General features: G+C 37.9%; 1 pseudogene; it reads right to left on the bottom strand.

Annotated features, from left to right (window-relative positions):
• Positions 1–5435: 5435 nt before the first annotated feature.
• The window catches only part of LOC108438325, a 36822-nt pseudogene continuing 21094 nt past the window's right edge, over positions 5436–21163 (bottom strand).

Consider the following 21163-nt stretch of genomic DNA (forward strand, 5'->3'; position numbering starts at 1 on the left):
TAACTCCTTCAGCGCATCATTAGTTTTAGCAACGGGCGGGATGTAAACCATAACGACGAACACCGACGTGAGCTGGCGAATTAAAGAAAGCGGCTGACACTTTACAGTCAGGTATTCTATTGCCTCGGAGCAGTGGCTGTTAATCATGATACAGTTTGTACACCAACCTTTGTTTATATACACACATAATCCGCCCCTGCAGGCTTTCCCCAGTAGCTGGTTGCGGTCCGCACGGAAGAGCAGCCGGCCGGCGGTCTGGAAGGCTGAGTCTGGCATGCTGTTGTTTAGCCATGATTCCGTAAAACAAAGTACAGAACAGTTCCCCATCTCTCCAGAAACACTTTTCCTCAGTCGCAGGAGGTCCAACTTGTGGTCCAGGAAGCTGACATTGGCCAGGAACAGTGACAGAATCGGCGGTCTGTTAGCATTAGTTTTTAGCCTCGCTAGCATGCCGCCCCGCTTGCCCCTCTTCTGCCCCCGCGCACACTGCTTCCTCTTGAGCTTTGTTCTCTGCACTCTGCTCTGCCACTTCGGTGTCCATAGTAGCTGCAGGCTACCTAGGGTAGCTCTGAGATTGTGATCCGTAGTTGCTGTTTCTACAGCCAAACCATCCCTTATTATAAAGAGTTCGGTTCGGCTGTATGTCACACACTTAAGGCGCGTGAAGTCAACACTAAAAACGTGGGTCTCTCCAGGAGCATGAGAAGCCACTGCACTACTATGCGCCGCCATCTTGAAAAACCATCATCAAGTAGATGGTGGATTAAAAGCTAATAGGTGTATATTAGTTGTTTTTACTCTTATAGTGAAAATTTGTAATAATAAAACTTCATGCATAAATAAAATGCATTTAACAGACATATTTTTTACATTGTCCCAGCATTATCAGGAGAATTCTATTAATCTACATGAGGTTTATTGCGGGGTAAGTGAAGGAAAAAAATCTGTAGGGCCTCATAGAGGCCTCATCAACCCTATCTGAAGAATTAACACTTTATCTTTATTTCTCAATTCAGTGTAATTCTATTTTATTTGATTCACACATTGTAAATGTATGTTGCCACTGTGAAGCTTTACAGAAACCTTTGTTCTATGAGTAACAGATACTGTTTTTGTGTTTATTTGTTTATTTTGCTTTACTGAAGCAAGAGATACTGGGCAATAATATATCCACAAGTGATGTCCCTCAGCACCCCAACAGTAGCCACATTGATTTCAGTAATCCTAGTTTGTACTGTTAAAGGATATACTTGTGCTATTTAAATTATGAAGTTATGTGCCAAAAAAATGTTGCAATTATAATACATTATATGGCCACATATCTTATAATGACTGCCCCAAACTGTATAATTACACATAAGTAGTTAAAGCTACATGCAACACACAAAATCACTTCCCAGATGTTAGAAATATCCCACTCACTCATCACTCATGCATATGCAGCAGTATGTAAGATCTCCAGAAATCTGGCATTGGCTTTAATTGAACTTAATATTCAAAGTTTCACTTGTAGCAGTTTCAGTGAGGTTCCTCAAGAGTAGGTGAGGGGAGTGCAAAGCTGTTAATGTTGTTTGTATCAGGGAAGTATCTGGCAGCCAGCTGATGTATTGAAATCAAAATTAAATAGTGTAAACATCAAATGTAACTTTTTTTACCTCCACAGTTTAAGAACCATTGTTTTCATACTATAGGTAACCAATAAAGTCATATACTCTTGAATGTATTGTTTGGTTTTACCAAGTACTGATTTTGTTAAGCTTTCTTTGTGGTACAACCCTCTAGTTAATGAGGAGAGTGTGTGTGGTACCTGGTTCATGAGGGGTGTGTGTGGGAATCATAGTTTCCATCAATGGTCAAATAAGAAGATACACAGTACTTGTTTGCTCAAACTTTAATGTTGAAAATAAATGTTGCTTAAATGATCAAAGAACATTTTAAACCCCAATGAAAATCATCACCCAAAATTCACATATTTACCCAGTCACTGCTGAGTTTCTGATTAATGCTTACATTAGTAACTATATATTTTGATTGTACATATTTCTACAGTATTTTTCTACGATTTTATATTTGACTTAAAGACTTACATTAATTACACAGAGATCTTAATATAGTGCAGCACTAAGCATATTCATTGAAAGAAGATAAAGCAGAGTTGTAAGGAATTTTATTCATAATGAACATAAAAGGTCAAAAGTATTGGTACCCTTACTCATTGTTAAGCTCCAGATATAAAAAGATCTACTTGGGGGAGTGTAAAAATGAGACCTGATTCTCCTTTGGATACGGACACAAATATTGGGACCCTTAGCAAAGCTGTTTGAGAGAAGTCTATAACTACGAATGAGATTTGTGCAATTGCTAACTGGCGGTTTAGCCCACTCTTCTTCTCTTTAGCAGTACTCCTGTTCTCTGATGGTTGATGGGGGGCCTTCTCCTAACAGTGAGTTTCAGCTCTTTCAATAGATGTTATTCAGATCTTAACAGGCCACTTCTTTTATCCACTTTTGGGTACGATTTGAGTTTGTTTGGTTATTTTAATCTTTATTTTTGGCTAATAGAGAGTATGGAGTCTGCTGTCATTCAGACAGTAACAAACTTGAAACTGTTGCACCCCTGGTCAGATTGGATCTGGTTCTGTTGTACCTTGAGCTTTACATTTTGAACTAACTAATTCATTTTTTGCTCCAATCACTGCTTAGCAACCATTACACTAGATGACATTACCTCAGTCAGGCTTTCGGTTTTTTTTTTAGCACTGAGCTTGAGTGTTTAGCAGTTAGTATTCCTGTCAATGTACTTTGAATTTGAAACTCTATATATTCAGATGTGCTGGGGGGGTTGTTAAAAGTGAAACCTTAGAGTGGAGGATGATCATTTCAAAAGACACCTGTGAAAGAAAATATAAAAATAATGTGTTACAAATAAGAAATAAATTGAAATCACAATAAGTTACATCAGCTACAGTAAATACATAAGAGTAAATTAACAGGCATGAATTCATGAGATTGTGCTAGTCTTAGCTTATTCTTCCCTTTCAGTAATGCTCACAAAAGCTACTTGACTGCTAATAGTGAATTTGCATACACTGATTTCTGTGTTTATTTGCAATTCACATACAGTCCCAATGTGTTTGGAACTGAGGTTTTTTTTTTCGTTGATTTAATAAAAGGTCCTAATGGCAGGACAATATTACAGACCTATTACAGACAATAAAGAATGAAGAAAAAACAAACAAAAGAATATATTACTGTCCGAGTTTGGATCACCCCATAGCTTACAAAATTGTGTATATTTAGCTCATAAAAATTATTTGCTTGGAAAATCTCACTGCCAGTCTAAACAAAGCTAAGCAGTAAATGGGAAAATTCTATTCAGGAACGCTAGGCCTAAGCCTTTTCATAGGGAGGAATGATCTTTCAGTGGTAACTTTCAAGCTCTATTGTGTGTATTTTTTGCCTGCACTTTGTAAATTTGTGTTATACTGCTTGTTCTGCACACCTTTTATTTAGTTGTTACCGCCTTGCTTATGAAACGCAATAAAAAGTTTCAAAGGTCTTTTCTTTCAGTTTGGGTACTAGATCAAAGCATACAGATTTTATATAGACCTATGCTTTTTAATGGTTAACAACTTGTCCCTGGGGCTTTACATCAATTCCCCACTCCTATAATCTTTAAGCCAGTTTGTTTTTTTAACAGAGTTACTCAACCTGTGTTTAGACAGCTATAATAAAAGCATTTAAACAAGGTGATGTGACCTTTAAAAATGTGAGCATTCACCTCTTGTTCCAGCAGTCCAGACAAAAGGTCCAACAGAGATGGAGGCAGTGTCATGGATGTCCATAGATCGTCTAACTCTGTGATGGTGTCCAGGGAAACATTGCTGCAGAATATATAAGATAAATTTGGGTGGGGGTGATTTCTCACACTTCATTTAATTTACAAACTCTCACTACTACATGTTTGGGGCAGTCGTGTGCTGGAGGTTAGGGATCTGGCCCTGTGACCGGAAGGTTGCCGGTTCAATCCCCAGCGCCGACAGTCCATGACTGAGGTGTCCTTGAGCAAGACACCTAACCCCCAATTGCTCCCCGGGCGCCGTGGATAGGGCTGCCCACCGCTCCGGGCAAGTGTGCTCACTACCCCTAGTGTGTGTGTGTGGTGTTTCACTTGCATGGATGGGTTAAATGCGGAGATGGAATTTCCCCAGTTGTGGGATCAAAACATTATCACTTAAGTGCATACAGGTCAGATTAATTCAGTCAAAATTGTCTACTACATATATAAAGCACAAGTTTTAAAGCCAAAACAAGGTGTTATCCAGTAAAAAATGAAGGAGGTAAAGCATTATTGCAATGTTCATGAATATGCCTTGAAAGCTTAATGTAGATATAGTTACTGTAATGTGTTACAAAAATTCCTAAGGAGATTGTTTTCTATTTAGTACATGACCTAAAGCTAAAACCAGCATGTCAACATCTGAATGTCTTAGAATGTTTGGAGTGGCCTAGTCTTAGTCCTGACTTGAATCCAATTAAAATGATGTGGCAGGACTTGAAATAATCAGTTCATGTTTGAAAATCTATGAATATGTCTGAATTCAAATAAGTTAAAGAGTGCTCTGACATTTCTCCACAACAATGGGAATGACATCAATTTGTATGAAAAAAAAAATGTTTGCAGTTATTGTGAAATAGAGTGACACAACCAAGTGTTAATTTTGAGGGATAAATTACTTTTCACATGGGTGACTGTGGATATTTGTTCTTTACATAAATTAAACAATAATACAAAAAGTGTGTTTTTTTATTTTGTTCCTCTTGCCTAAATATTTAAAATATTTTAGGTTGAGATTAAAGTAAGTATCTACAAAGCAACTGTGCAAACTGAGTTGTTCTATTCTATGAATATGCTATTCATTTTGAACTTACTAGTGTCCACTAGCTCCTAATTAACCCAAAAGAGACCCAAACTGAGGTCTGTCTTGCTAGAAATTCTCTTCCCAAAATTGGCTGAATTGAGCATCATCATTTAGTTACTGCGCTGAAGGTTGGAGCAAAACTCTGCAACTCTCATTAAAACATACGGTTCATTCAACACTGAGAACTTTATTAGGAAAACTATACTGATGTAGAGTATGGCCTCCCATTTACATTTACAGCATTTAGCAGACGCTCTTATCCAGAGCGACTTACAAGAAGTGCTTTGTCAATCTAGAGAAAGTATCTTTGCTAGTTACCAATATATTTCTTGCCATAAAATGTGCTGTTTTGCTCACTCAAACATACAGCTGCACATGTGAGATCAGGAAGAATAGTATTTATATGGCTTATACTTATGTTCTTATGAGTTTGTAAGGAATTATGAATGTGAATACTGTTTGATCTGAGATCTTAAAACAGTATTATTAGTGTTTTCATAAATTTTCACTCTGTTCAACATGGGAAAGTGTGATGGGGTGATGAAAGGTTGAAACTCACTGTTGCACAGTTGTTACCCTGGTGAAGGCAAAGGTGGATGGCACAGTGAAGGAAAACTTTGGAGTAGTTGCCATTAAATGAGAACATCTTGAAGGAGAAATGGCCAGTAGTGGAGACACCATTCTGAAGAATTTCAACTGTCGTGTCATCTGGATTAGGACACCTGAAAATTATTTATGATGTTTAGTTTCAAATCAGTAAAGAACAGCTTAAATAGAAAAGAGCTGTCGAGGCAAGTAAATATGCTACCATATCGCCCACCTGTAACATTTGGTTTAACAGAAATTCATGCATCTAGGCAAAGAAAAACTTACTTATTGATGATGAGGTTCCAGCGGACAGCGAAAGTCTGGTCATTCACAGGAGTGGCCCAACATGATTCTATCACTGTGGCAATCTGGCGGCTGTCCACCCCCTGAACAGCCACTTCTACATAGATCCGCTGATCCACCACTATGTTCACACGGCCGTTGTAAGGATGGGAGAAGGCAGCATCCTGATAGGGAATCATCCTGACCCGGTACATCCCCATGCCACTTGGAAGGGTTTTGTGAACCATACTGTGAAAACATCCAAACACACATTGGTTAGTAGTTGTGTCATTCAAATGATGTGCTGTAAAGCTGTACAAATGAAACATGAAACATAGACACCTGAGCAATTAAGCCAATGCAGCATGTATACACCCACTTCTTATTCTAACTAGAGATCTGCATATAACTATGTTTCATGCTTCCCACTCCCACCTCTACGCTCTTATAGCTGGTTTTCTGTTGTGTTAGTCATGCCTGAAAATGACTGCCACACGACTTGTCTTTGTTTACCTTTATTAATGGCAAGTTCCACAGCTGTGGCCTTTTGACTGAAGGCTCTGCCATTTCTATAGCTTACAACTAATGTGATTCATTGCTATACTACTATTTGCAATGATTTTATTCATTTTTTTTTCATTATATTGCTGTTAGATATAGATATTACGTTATGTCTGGTCCCCATTCTCTTCGTGTTGGCTATTTGAACCTGGACCGTTTCGACCATGACCCTGGATTTGCCCAGAATAAATCTCACTTTTCCCAGCACGTGTGTCCGCCTCATCACTCCGCATTACACACTGCTGAATCTTTTTTTTCGGTAGTGGAATCTTCTGGGGTGATAGTGAATGGAGACCATGGCAGTGTAGTGCATAGCCTGTTGTTTTCTCTGTGACAACTGTACCTGCTGCTTCTAGGTCTTTCTCAAGCTCTTTTTGAGTAGTTCTTGGCTCTTGGGCTACTCTTGTGACTAATCTTCTGGCTGCCTGGCTGGAAGGAATGTGAGGACCTCCTTTATATGGTCAGTTGATGGTCAACTGATGTTATTTATTACGCATGACCCTTTTCTGAGTTTGAATGTTACAATTTCTTTAGATGTATAGCTTTATTGATGAATTCTAAATGTTTGGAATACATTTCATGTAAATAGCTGCATTGGAAATACATTTCATGAAAGAGTTGTTGATAAATACTCATTTTCCTCCACTGTTTGAGATTGTTAGTCCTTTATTTAGGCTGTTCATGAATTTATGGGATTTCTCTACACACATCTTGTCTGAGTCTTGCCAGCATTGGGCCAATTAACTGTCCACTCCCCCACGCTACTCTGGAAATCAGTCCCATGCCACAAGATATTAAGGTGAGTCCTGTAGGAATGCAGACTTTTAATTCAAATGAAATTTGATCACCAACTGAAATAACTGTGTGACCATGAGTTAATGACATTTTTTGCTGCAATTGTATCACCCTCCATTTTTTTTCTCAACTGTTTCTTGTGGCAGGATGTGGAAACCTATTGTCAAATTTTCTCAAGATTTTGACTGACTGACATTATTTTCTTGAGACTTTGACTGATTATGTTGAAATAATGGCTTATTTTCTTGGGATTTTAACTGAAGATGTTAAAATAACATCTTATTTAAAACAGAACATTCCCACAATGTTAAAACACTATGTATTATTATGTATTAGTGGTCTTCTTCATTACACCCTTATATAATTAAATACACACGTGTAAAAATTATTATAGGTTACTAATATTTGATAGTGTATAGATATATTAAGATACATTATAGATATAATTTACCTCAGAAAACAATAATTGCTCCTCCATTTTCACTCAAAGCCAGGTGCCCATGCATGCAACTCCATATTATTTCAAAATCCTAAAACACTGTCTGTCTTTTCTAATGAATGACATTTCAATGAAGATTTTTATAAACCCAGGCAAAGGTGTGTCCCACCTGTGCAAAGCATAGAGTGTGGTTTCCATGGTGAGTGTCTGTCTGAGCTGATAAACACAGGAGAATTGCAGTTTCAGATGTTTCTTTCTATTGATGGGGCCATGTGCTGAGTCTACCACCCCCTGGATAGAGTTCTCGTAGATGAAGTGTGTGCCGTTGCCCTGTTGATATTGTTAATTTGGTTAAATGTTTTAGGAACAGTATATGCCATGAAAATAAGTTGTGAAAGACCATGTGACAAAAACTCCCAATACACCCACATATGTTTTGAGCCCATAAAACAAGCAACTTCTTGGTCATTTAAGATTATTGTGTAAAGAAGGGCTTGTTTGAAGAACAAGAGTGACCATAAAAATATATATAGCTGTGAAAAATTCAGAATACTATGGGATGATAGCAGTTAAAGGGACCACATTAATCCTATAATACCTTGCAAAAGTTAATATAGACAGGCATGTTATTGCTGTAAACTACCTGTGAGTATGACTTTCTTTGAGAGCAGACCACAAAGCCCCACAAAAGGCCCCTTGTGAAATGGCATACCATATTGGCTGTGGAAGGCATGATTTATGTTTTATTAGCATGCATAGGGAATTTAGCCACCCACTGCAAAAGCCTTTATTTTAATGATGGTCAGGCAGTTCATTTAAATTGATGGCATTAAAGTGTAAGTTTGGGTGACCCTGCCCTATTTATAAAACACAAACCTGAGATTTCTTTACTAAAACCTGGTGCCCATCGTGCATTATACTGAGCACACACCATGCCTTGGTATGATGTGTTGATGCTGGTGGGCAAAGGTCTTCATCTCAAATCTTTGGGGTGAGTCTGTACCTAAAGTCCAAGATTGTTAAAAGGTCCAAAAGGTGTTTTCAACTCTGACATTCAACTACTTTGGTAGATATATCTATATAAACAGTAATTTCCATCTTTTCCATCTTTTAATCAATTAGATAACTAATTAAGTATCTTATGATCCCAAGATAACAAAAGTTATCTTTAGATAACCAGTTAAACATCTTATGATCTCAGTATAACAATGTTTTTAATCTTGAGATTTCCAGCTAAGATGTTAACTTAAGATCACAAGATAATCAACTTATCTCAAAGCGACTATCCAGAATAATAACAGCTCATGGCCTTTTTCAGACTTCTGTATTATTCTGTTTGCAGATATCAGCGTACTTAGCTCCATAAAGGACTTCAGCCACATATGGTTAGTTTACCGTGAGATTTGTACCACAGATGTGGTCATCGTTATCAAAGTGGAACACCAGTCTGCCGTTTTGGACTGTTCCTCTGCAGCTGGGGTCACTCAGGTGCAGGACGTTAGCAGGGAAACCCGCTTCAAAGAGCTGTCAGCGGGACAGAGACATGGTGCCAGAGCTGCTCTCACAGGTTTCTCTGGAGTCTGAAACAATATAGAGCATAAAATGGAAAGAGGTGTGAAGAACTGTTTTAGTGAAACAGCTCTTCTAGCTTCTGCACATCAAAATGCACTTTACCATAAACGTTATCCCTTGTTCTAGGATGACTCTCATTACAGAAGCAACCATAGAGTCCATCTTTCTCCCCACACCACTCATCCGCTGTGCAGTTCAGCTTCATGCAACTGTACAAATGGGCTAAAGAGAGAAAATTATATCTTTAACATTGGAAAGAAGCATGATAAATAATTTACATACATTAGCTTAAATCTGGATTGTGACAATACCGAAGAATCCTTTTGAATGAGAAGAATCACTGAGCCTCCTGAGTCTGAGGAGCTGAACTTGAACAGTCTTTGAATGACACTACAGTGTCTTCATTATTAAGCTACAGCTATGATTGCCTCTATGATCTGTGCTCTGTAAAATGCTACTGTTATATATTATGTTATATATAGTTCTTTTATATTCAGTATATATTTAAGCAGACAGCACCGTGTGTTAGTTGGTAGTTCAGTTTGATAGAAATTGATAGCTAGAGAAACAAATTACTCATCATAGAATGAGAAATAAAGCAAATAAAAAATGTAAATCCATGACATTTTAGGGCTTTTTTATATCCTGAATGGTTTTGCGGCCAGTTATTTTTCAATATTCTACACAACCGAGAAAAAATCTAAGTGGCATTCAGAAAACCTACCCAGAATGTAACAGTTACCTACCTGTGGTAGCATTAGGTCCTGGAGTGATATTATCAATTAGTTTGATCTTGTTTGTACTGGTTTCTGAAGAAAAGACAGAAAGGTAGGAAGGTGTAGCAGAAAAGAACACACAGCCAAATATTTTGAATTAAGTAAACTATCAATCTCTTGCTTGGTTTGTTTACTATTTAAAATGTTCCTACTTTATAATTTCTTTATGTCAGTAATTCAATTAACACGTGTGAAAATTAAATTTCAATTAACAATTCTTAAATATCTAATAGTAATGTGTAAATCCATTGTAAAATGAACAAAAGGATTAAAAGCTAAAACTGACTGCAGCAAAATCAATGTCCGCATGCATTTTGACTCAACATGTCAAACTCTACTTATTTTGTTTAAAAGCTAATCCTGCTTTCCACACTCTGGAGGAGGATTCACCAAACATTACATTTGGTGCAGGTAGATCAATCTGGTTCATTGTATTTAATAAATATTACAGTATGATGTCATTTAGAATGGATAAAGTTTATGAAACGCCATGCTCCCTGTGTGCTGGTACTCTATGCTAAAAGAATGACTTAGAAATCTGACACAGCTTTTTTGATTGGGCTGTTTTGTTCTGTTTTCGTCCTTTAAAATTACACCACAGAAAATCTTACACCACATTGTAACTGTTAACTATAATCAGAAAGCAGAAATGAAATAGTAAAAATATTCAGTAATTGTTCTTTTAAAACAAACTGGTGCACCAAGCAAATTACATACAGTTAACTCTCGGGCCCTGTAAACAGTGAATAAAGCACACAAAGAATAATAATAATAATAATGATAGAAAAACACTGCTTGGCCAAAGGTACACTGTTAAAGAATAAATAAAGAATATAATGCCCATTTATTAATCAAATACATCCAATGAAAATGAAAATATTGTTGAAACGGAAAAGCAATACTAAGCTGTGTTATAACAGTAATTTCTAACACTGAAGGACGACTGACTATCGAGCCCTCCTGCTACCCTCTTCAGACCAGTTGCCCAGGCCAAGGCTACCGCCACTTGCCTTGGACTACCTGCCCACCCTGCATTGAAGTTTTCATGGACTCCTAGCTATTAGTACTACTAATACTACTGCTATTAATATTACTAGTATAATTCTTTGTAGGTAGTTTGACCAGAGGAGGTTGAGTCCCCCATTGTGAGCCTTGGTTCCTCCCAAGGTTTCTTCCTCAGCTCTGAGGGAGTTTTTCCTTGCCACTGTTGCCCCTGGCTTGCTCACCTGGGGGTTTTTACATTCATGTTAAAACATTGTCTTTACTGGAATTCTGTGAAGCTGCTTTTTAACATCAGTTGTAGAAAGTGCTATACAAATAAATTTGATTTGAGGTACTGTTTGGGTGGTGGATCATTCTCACCTCTAAAGTAACACTGATGGTGGTGGTGGTGGTGTGTTAGTGTGTGTTACACTGGTCTGATTGGATCAGACACAGCAGTGCTGATGGAGTCCAACAACCAAAAATATCCAGCCGACAGCGTCTTGTAACCACTGATGAAGGACTAAAGGATGACCAACACAAACTGTGCAGCAGCAGATGAGCTATTGTCTCTGACTTTTGGAGTGTCTAATAGAGTGGACAGTGAGTTTAAAAGACAGTGAGACAGGGTTTAAAAACTCCAGCAGGACTGCTGTGTCTGATCCACACAGACCAGCGGAACATGCACTAACTCACCACCACATCAGTGTTACCATAGTGCTGAGAATGATCCACCACCCAAATAGTACCTGCTCTGTGAGGGTCCATGGGGGTCCTGACCACTGAAGAACAGGGTAAAAGGGGACTAACAAAGTATCAGAGAAACAGATGGACTACAGTCTGTAATTGTAGAACTACAAAACGCACCTATATAGTAAGTGGAGCTGATGAAATGGACAATGAGCATAGAAACAAGGAGGTGGTCATACTGTTATGCCTGATCTGTGTATGTATACGCAGGGAGTCCTGAGGGGTCTGGGACCTTCTAAATAACTTGGATCCCCTGACACCCCCCCCCCCCCAAATTGTTTTTGAATATTAGATGTTCAAAAACAAACAGGAAACTTGTTTCAACTCAAACAGGAAACTTGTTTCAACTTAAACCCTTTTGGTCTTTCAAGGTTTAGCCAGTGTAACTTTGCCTCTGAAAAACTTTACAATGTGTTGCAGCATGTCTGTAAATCTGAAAACTCAGATTTCCACTGAGTTTGGTGGAAAGAGTGAAGTGCTACTCATTTCTCACACTGAAGACAGAGGAGGAGATGTATAATATCTCAGTTAATGCGTGGAAGAGCACATTTCCAAACACATTACCAAATAAGAGCGTTTCCAGAAGAACCATTAAACCAAACATTTTGTTGTCATTAAAGCTATGGTAGAGTCGCTATGGTAACCGTACTCCACCGCAATGTTGGAATAGCCAGCCAACATGGGACCTTCTGTGAGTAATGTTTACCTGCAGTGGTAGTGGTGTCCACAGCCGTAGACGCTCTGATTGCTGTTGTTCCTGAGTTTTCAGGAGTGGTAGGATGGAAATTGCTGTAAATGTCTGTAATTGGGAAAGAATTTATTTTTTGAATTAATATTTATATTAACCTCTTTACCAACTGTGTTCTATTAATATTTTCTTCCTTGGTATGAAAATACAGCACAACTATGGGTTAGGCCAATGTCACTCACAATGCTCAGGGTAGACTTTACACTAGGCATATGTAGTATAATGGTTATACTCCACACTGTTAAAAATTAGTCAGCTAAATATAAAATTATAGTATAAACACAGCATTTCTTGAGTTAACTCAACTTAAGTACGCTAGATTTCACACAACTCAAGCTTCTTATTTAAGTTCTGTTTCTAGGTCTGCTCCTGTTGAGTAAATAATGTAGATTATTGTTATTATAATTAATTAATATAATTATTATAAACCTAATTTTCCTGAACCCTATCTGTCCTAAGAGGAGAATTGTCTGAAGGGATTTTGTCATGGAACAATCTCCATATGTAGAAGCTCAGGAAGAGAAAATGTTTGAATGGATTGTGTTATAGAAGAATTTAGTGAGGTGGGAAAACAATTTCTATATTGTTTATTCACTGGACTGAGATGCAGAATTAGAAAAGCGAGTTGGGAGACTAAAGAAGTTCAATCTGGATTTCCTCTAGTGTCCTCAAATTAATTTAACATACAAAAAAGGCTAATCAGTTATTTTATAATTTAGTTTGACCTGACTCTCTTTTTTATGGTGCTGCATCCATTAAACTGAACGTGCAACAGAAAAAATACTTTTTCTTGCTCATCAACATTTGACCAGGAACATCTCTTATATAATTTAAAATAAGCTAAGCATTGTGTGTTAGTTGGTGAAAAACAAGTGAGAAACAATATTAGGAAATTAAGAGACTTTTACAGAACTACTCATCAGTACAGATCATTTCTAAAGTCAAACTAAAAATCCAATCAAGTATGTAAGTATTGGTATAGTGTAGGGTGCTTGCCTTGGTCGGGGGTTGAACCCCAGTCTACAGCGTAGAAGGCAGAGGTGTTAACCACTACACTATCCAACCACCATAAATATATTATAGCCATATAGCCATACCTGTAGTAAAGCTTTGTTGTAGAGTAGTAGCCTCTTGTGGATTTAGTTCAGTGGTAGTGCTCTCTAAGGAAAAGGAAAAGAGAATATGAGATGTTAATAGTAAAATTACTGTCATTTACTGTTTATTTACAGCACTGATACTATATTATAGAATAAGGGTACTTTATTTCAACATTGTTGTATTTTGAATATTTAGTTAAACAAAACATTCACAAAATGAACTGCAGAAAGAAAAATAAAAGAAAATAACTTAAACAAAATGGCAAGGAATGCTATCATTACAATATTCAGAGATGGGTTACGCAAGACCGCATTAGGTATCAACCACTTTCCCAATATGCTTTGCAAATTATTGCTAATTGCTAATTATTGTTAAATCCTGAAGCCTAAACTGTTTCTTTAAGAATTATCATCAGTTTACTAAGAATGTCTGGTATATCATTTACATCAGGTCTTTACAGTGTGCATACAGGGGTAGTTGTGCGCTGGAGGTTAGGGAACCAGACCTGTGACCAGAAGGTCGCCGGTTTGATCCCCTTGGCTGACAGTCCATGATTGAAGTGCCCTTGAGCAAGGCACCTAACCACCAATTGCTCCCCAGGCACTGTGGACAGGGCTGCCCACTGCTCTGGGCAAGTGTGCTCACTGCCCCTAGTGTGTTCACTAGAGTACATGCCTGTGGGTGTTTCACTGCACGGATGGGTTAAATGCAGAGGTCTAATTTCACAGTGTGCAAACACAGTGACAAATGTTCTAAATTAAATATACTTTTTAAAATATAATAAAAAAGAAAAAATACACTTGTGATCCCAGAATATGAATCAGAGAGAAAAAGAAAGCAATGCAGTAAGTTTACCTGTAGTTGTAGTGGTGGCCACAGTCCTGGATGTTGTTGTTTGCAAGATCCCTGGAGCAGAAATTGAGGTAATGCTGGCCACATCTGTAAGAAGGGACTTTTTTTATTAATTCAACTTGAAAGACAGAAAAATATAAAATGCAAGCAATTAAATATTATGAATAAGAAGAAGAATATTTACCTATACAGTAAACTGAACAGATGAGTGGTCTGATAAACTCATATACCGTATTTTCCGGATTATACGTCGCTCCGGAGTATAAGTCGCACCAGCCAAAAAAATGCACAGTAAAGAAAAAAAAACATATATACGTCGCACCGGGGTATAAGTCGCATTTTTTGGGGGGGGGGGGGGGGGGGGGGGGGGTGGATTTCATGAACAGTTATTCAGATAACAATGACAAACTATAACAAAGAACATGCTAACAAGTTTATCAAACCATTTTTATCAAAGTTTATATCACTCCAAATCATCAAATCCATTGAACTCTTCATCCTCAGTGTCACTTATGAACAACTCCGCTAACTCTGGAGGTGGACGAAGCGCCGCTTCCTCTTCTTCGTCGCTTTTGTCAGACTCGTCGTCAGTTACATTTGCAATTATTCCAGCCTTTCTGAATCCCAGCAGGATGCTTTCGGTTTTCACGGAAGCCCATGCTTTGCTGATCCATTCAATGACTTCCGAGAACGTAGCGTGGCGCATTCTCCCGGTTGCCGTGAAGTCCGTATTTTCCGGACTATAAGTCGCTCCGGAGTATAAGTCGAATACGAAAATACGGAACATAATAATTTCCTGGACAAGCCTTTACTTGAATGGGGTAGGATTTATAATAACAGCAGTCTTGGTATGCCGTCCCACACACTTGCCGAGTGACTATTCCATCTTCCAGTCGTGGGTGACCCCCACTGAGCCAAAGAGGGGCATTACTTTCACAACTCCCTGGACTAACACATGATTCTGGCAACCGGGCATTATTGCCCTGATAGGAAAGCCGATACCAGCCATTCCAAGCCTTATCGGCGTCGCACCGTGTAAAGAATGACCCTAGATATCTTTCATTTCTACTGCTTGTGGCTCGATATAAATCGTTCAAAACATTGTAGTTACTGCAGGGATCAGTAGTTGGGTAAGTGAAGGACACTGTAACACAAACAAAGAAAAGTCATCTTGTGAAGTTGAACTGTGGCAACATATTGCTCTGCATATGGAGTACATTTCATTACAAACAACATGCCTTTTTAAAAATGCCATATGAACTCTCAAGCTACATATTTATGTGGATGTCTAATTTTCAAAGCTCAGGAAAATAACAGGATGCTACCCATGATATCCATCCATCCATTTTCTAAGCCGCTTCTCCGTCAGGGTCGCGGGGGGGAGCTGGAGCCTATCCCAGCAGTCTTCGGGCGGAAGGCAGGATACACCCTGGACAGGTCGCCAGTCCATCGCAGGGCAGACACACAGACACAGACAGTCACTCACACACTCACACCTAGGGGCAGTTTAGCATGTCCAATTGGCCTGACTGCATGTCTTTGGACTGTGGGAGGAAACCGGAGAACCCGGAGGAAACCCACGCAGACACGGGGAGAACATGCAAACTCCACACAGAGAGGACCCTGGTCACCCGGCCGGGGAATTGAACCCAGGCCCTCCTTGCTGTGAGGCGACAGTGCTACCAACCACGCCACCGTGCCGCCCTACCCATGATATAATTTTGAAAAAAAAAACTATTATCTTAACATCACATTAACATCATCTTAACATTATCTTAACAAACAAACTCCAAGGTTTTTTTACCACTGCATTTATAAGTGAAACCTCCTTTGCATAAAACTGATTTTCATTGGACCAGGAATACATTGGACCATGTGGTTCATAATGTTTTGTTCATCATGCCTCAGCCTTTAGGCAGCCTAGACCATCATTTATCTAATATTTGTCTATTATTTGTCATTCCAAACCATTCTGTCTCAAAGGTATTGGGCCATGTTTGTACAGTCAGATTCTGGTGTCCTGACTGAGGAAGATAATTCAAACATTTGTACATACAGCAGATCTTTTAAATGTATATGGGTTTGTACAATTTTTGACTAGGAATTTTATGACTAGGACATTTGGTCTACTTTTTGTTACATGACTGTTACTAAGTGTATTTATGTATTTAGAGACACACATTTGCACTGAGCTAACAGTTTCTGTTAGGATTCAGCAAGAGTTCAAACAAGCACTTCACAAGTTTCCTGGATGACCTGTTTGTCTCTACCACCATTCCCTTAAAACAGCGCATAACAGTAGAAAGCAGCTCCTAGCATGCAATTATAATGGTCAGGAAGTTATTTTTTATTGGATTGATGGAATTGTTTGGAACAACTGATGTTTATGATTTTCATCTTTCAGAGAAGCAAGTCAGAATATATTTTGATTTAATTAGTGTAAAGTATGACAAAGTACATTGATGGACTTAATTAAGCCATTATTATATAAACAGAGAAAGTATATATCAGGTTTAATGAAAACAGTTTCTTATACAGTCCACTAAAGTTTAATGTAATTTAGTTACTTTTTAAACTTTTTTTTATTATTGAAAATATTTACTTACACTTGGTTAATATCTACAACTTTGTGTAATTGGATCCACATTCTGTATATATGCTCTCTGTGGTTCTACAGTTCTCTGCATTATTTGTTATCCTTCCTTTAGCCATTTAATGGCTAGGAACCACAAAGGACCACCAATGCAAGGTATTATGTGGATGGTGGATCATTCTCAGCACTGCATTGATTCTGACATAGTGCTGATGCACTACTTTCATTAAGTAGATGTATTGTTAATGTGTTACAGGAAGTAGATTTGATATGTTACTTTCATTATGCAAAACCTAACCTTGCTGAACCTCTACCCAAAACCTAATACTAACCCTAACTTTAACCTAAAGCTGTATTCTAACCCTGGTTTTAGTGCTAAACCTAATCTTAATTTCAATCCAGTAGTTAATTCTCACCCTCACCCTGGGCTTAATCCTAACCCTAACCTTAACCAAAACCTAATCCAGTTAAGATCCAGTTATAGAATGGTGACAACAGTGAGTTTATAATGGCTTGTTGAGGCCGTTGATATGGCCTGTCTTACACCTCTTACATGTTCAGTGACCTCTCAGGTTAACATCTACAGATGTGAACTTGGAAGCTTCAAATAAAGAGGAAAAACAACTGAATTATCAACAAGTTTTATTTAAGGAGCTAATTAAAATTCTCTTGATAATCTACTGAATGTATTCACTTGATGATATGTTGTTGATAAGTTAGAGAGTCTGCTGAGTGTTTATTTCATCTAAAAATGACCGCTCAAAATCACCATTATTATTCTCGTTGTCAACTTTCTAAATTTAGTTCATGTAAAAGCACATAGAAATATGACATAGTTATGATATCGCTATGAATCATTCCAACGTTTTGAAGTGTATGTATCAATACTATAAGTAACTTGATGCCCTCAAATGAAAGTGCTAACATAACACTTTAAATAAACCGTATTCACAAGGCAAGCGAATAGAAAGAAATGGGTAGGTAAATAAGTGAGTAAACCTTTTGGAAATAAATAAATACAGCAACAATGTTATTTTATCTGATCATCTAACAAAGCCTGTACATAAATACTGATGTGTTCATTTTAAATATGCCATGCATTGCTTATCCTTATATGATGCAATGCTCATTGCCTATAAAATCCCTATACAGATTACTGTTAAAAAATTACTGTCCAAACAAATATACACTTCTCAGAGAGCCAACTCTAAATAACATTTCACACTATCCATGAAAAAAACAGTTCTACCTTACCTGTACAATATCCAGGCATAGGAATTGATATATCTGGCTTAACAAGTTTGTAGACATAGTACTGTCCTGGACAGGCCTTCACTTGGATTGGGTTGGATCTGGAGAAATAATTGCAGTTTCCATCGGAGAATACACAAATGTCTCTTGTAACAATACCATCCTGTATCTTTGGATGAGTGCCACCTAGTATAAGTGGAGTGTAACCACCACATGAAACATCGCTCACACACCACTCAGACAACTGCGCACTTTGTCCCTGGTAATACAGCCGATACCAGCCATTCCACTGAATAAGTGTGTCATCATTACCATGACCACTATAGGAACTGGTAATGCCCCTCCTGTAGTCATTAAGAGCAGTGTAGTTGTAACAAGGATCAAAATTGTTACTTGTTGGTGTGATCGCTGTGGAAAAAATAAACATGAATTAGTCAATTTTCTGTTTAGTGCTCTTACTTTCATATGTAACAAGTGCAATGTGAAGCCTATACAGAGAATGGAAGTGCAATAATACCCCACATTGTTAAACTAGACTGCCGAATTCAACATATGACATATACAAAAGTCATAATCAGAGTTAACCATTAATGCTACAATTGTTGGTTTATTATCATTTCTTTTCAGGATCCGATTTAAAACTATTTGAATAGTAAAAGTATTTTAGTAGCATAGTTGAATGACAACAGAAGTCCTGTTTTATGGAGACATCAGAGTCACTGGGAAAACGTACTCATCATCACACCGGATCCAGTATCTGCGATTACTGGGGCAAGAGTAGGAGTGATGGTGTTGCTATCTGAAGAACAAAATATTTTAAAATCAAATACACGATAAAACAATGTTCTTATAACCCAGAATACAAATGAAATCAAATTTGTACCTGTACAATAAGCCATCGCAGAATCATAGTATAAGTGACGGTTGGAGTAGTAGTAATAATAGTAGCTGTTACCAAAGTAATAGTATGGATTGTAAATTTCATAGACATAGTAGTTGTTTGGACATGCTTTCACTTGAATTGCAAAGAATTGGAAGAAACAGCATCTGTATCCCGAGTTCCCACAGACCTGACGAGCAACCACTCCATCCTCTATCTGAGGATGAGGGCCATTGAGCCACAGAGTGTAATAAGTGCCACATTTGGACACATTAACGCAGCTCTCTGCCATGCGGATGTCCATCCCATAATTGAAAATCCGGTACCAGCCGTTCCAAGTGAATTGAGCATCATAAATTTTTAGTCCAATCGCATTAGTGGCTCTCCATGGTTGATCCAGAGAAGTATAGTTATTGCAGGGATCATAAGTGGGTCTATCAAAAGCAGCTATCATGGAAAAAGGGGGAAATATAAGAATAATACATACCACTCAAATTTTTTAATTAGATTAAAGAAATGTGTATTGCCTAGTGATTTTCCTCATACTTAAGGCAGACAGACATTTTACAGAGTTTTAAAGTTTCTTTCAAAAATACTAAAGATTTAAGTCATCTTGAATTGTGCTTTATGCTTGAAAAGCATTTTGTTAAAGTTACACCTCCAAAAAGCATCCAATTAAAACAAAAGAGCAAAAAATAGATGATATTGTTACCTGCACAGTATGTAGGCATCGGAATTGATACATTTGGCTTGACAAGTTTGTAGACATAGTAGTGTCCTGGACATGCTTTGACTTGGATTGGGTTGGACTTGTAGTAGCGGCATTCACTGTAGTATGCCCCATAAACTTCTCTGGTTACTATGCCGTCCTGTATTAGTGGATGAGACTCATTAAGCATAAGCGGGGTGTAACCTCCACATGATATGTAGCCCAAACATGCTTCTGAAAGCTGAGCGCTCTTTCCCTGGAGATACAGCCGATACCAGCCGTTCCAATTGACAATTGTGTCATCATAACTCTCATAGCCGTAGCTTCTGTATGTGGTTCTCCATGAGTCATTGAGAACAGTGTAGTTGTTACAGGGGTCAGAGGCTGTGGGAACAGAGCAGATACAGACAAAATTACAGATAAAGACAAGGCAGTTGAATTAAGGAATATAAATTATGGAATATTGTGATCCAAATGTGAAATGTGTGTGATTTCCAGGACAACGTAACATCTAAACTGTTCAAACAAATAAATGTAGGACTGGTTTTAAACATATTGACTAAGTAGAGAAGTCTGTAGAGGTCATGAGGAAGTTATCATTTTCTGCATTGTTATCTTGAGAGAACAGGTTAATTACCATGTGATCTCAAGATAATAGATAAAAAATTATATAAAAAAAATAGAATTTTACAGAACATTCAAGACGAACACCAAACATTGAAAGGTTTGAGTAATTGTGCAGCGGTTACTATAGAGTATATGATTTTCCAAAAATACCTACCCATGTTCATGTTGAAGTCCTCATTAGTAACTGGAGCTGAGGATGGTGTTATAGAGCTGGAATCTGAAGAAAAAAAATTATAGCATTATAAATGTTTTAAAGTATGTATGTATGTGTATTTGCTAAAAATTGTACATTTTTAACAGCCTGCAAAGCAAAGTAAGTAAGCAGTACCTGAACAGTAAACCATATCATAGGCACCTGGGCGGACCAACTCGTATACATAGAAGTTGCCCAGGCATGCTTTCACCTGAATTGTGAGAGTTTTAAAATTATAGCAGTTACTGTCTTGATTCCCACAGGCCTGGCGAGTGACCACTCCATCCTCTATCTGAGGATGAGGACCATTGAGCCACATAGTGTAACGACCACTACATTTGTATGTTGGGACACAGCTCTCTGCCATACGGATGTTCTTCCCATAAAACATTAACCTGTACCAGCCGTTCCACTTGAAGATGTCATCAACGATGCCAAAACCACTCTTGTTATTAGCTCTCCAGGGTTGATCCAAAGCAGTGTAGTTATTGCATGGTTCATAATTTGGGTGGTTAACAGTAACTGTAACAAAAGAGTCAATTTTTAA

The sequence above is a fragment of the Pygocentrus nattereri genome, chromosome 1 (assembly GCF_015220715.1).
Source record: "Pygocentrus nattereri isolate fPygNat1 chromosome 1, fPygNat1.pri, whole genome shotgun sequence".
NCBI classification, from domain to species: domain Eukaryota; kingdom Metazoa; phylum Chordata; class Actinopteri; order Characiformes; family Serrasalmidae; genus Pygocentrus; species Pygocentrus nattereri.